At 46.9% G+C, this 209-nt stretch overlaps 1 protein-coding gene across 1 annotated transcript in view; it reads right to left on the bottom strand.

Annotated features, from left to right (window-relative positions):
• LOC119593273 (oxytocin receptor-like) overlaps nucleotides 1-209 on the bottom strand; it is a 7,825-nt gene that overhangs the window by 1,312 nt on the left and 6,304 nt on the right. The window lies entirely within an intron of this gene.

The raw sequence follows: 209 nt of genomic DNA, 5'->3' as shown, positions 1-209 counted from the left end.
GGGGGGGGGCTAAGTCGGAATCGGGCAAAAGCCGAGGTTCATCAAGGCCAAATCGCATCAGTGACCAAAGGAGGCTGCCATCGAACACATCTTTATCCCAACCTTAATGAGTTTCCTGTTTTTTGTGCTAAAACCTCGGGCCATTGCTACTTTCTGATCGGATTTATAATTAACCTCTTTGCGTCTAGCGGTCTTTCCATATAGCAACA

Source organism: Penaeus monodon, chromosome 32 (genome assembly GCF_015228065.2).
Source record: "Penaeus monodon isolate SGIC_2016 chromosome 32, NSTDA_Pmon_1, whole genome shotgun sequence".
Taxonomy (NCBI): Eukaryota; Metazoa; Arthropoda; class Malacostraca; order Decapoda; family Penaeidae; genus Penaeus; species Penaeus monodon.
The sequence above is the reverse complement of the archived record's forward strand: the minus strand, read 5'-3'. Positions and strand labels throughout refer to the sequence as shown.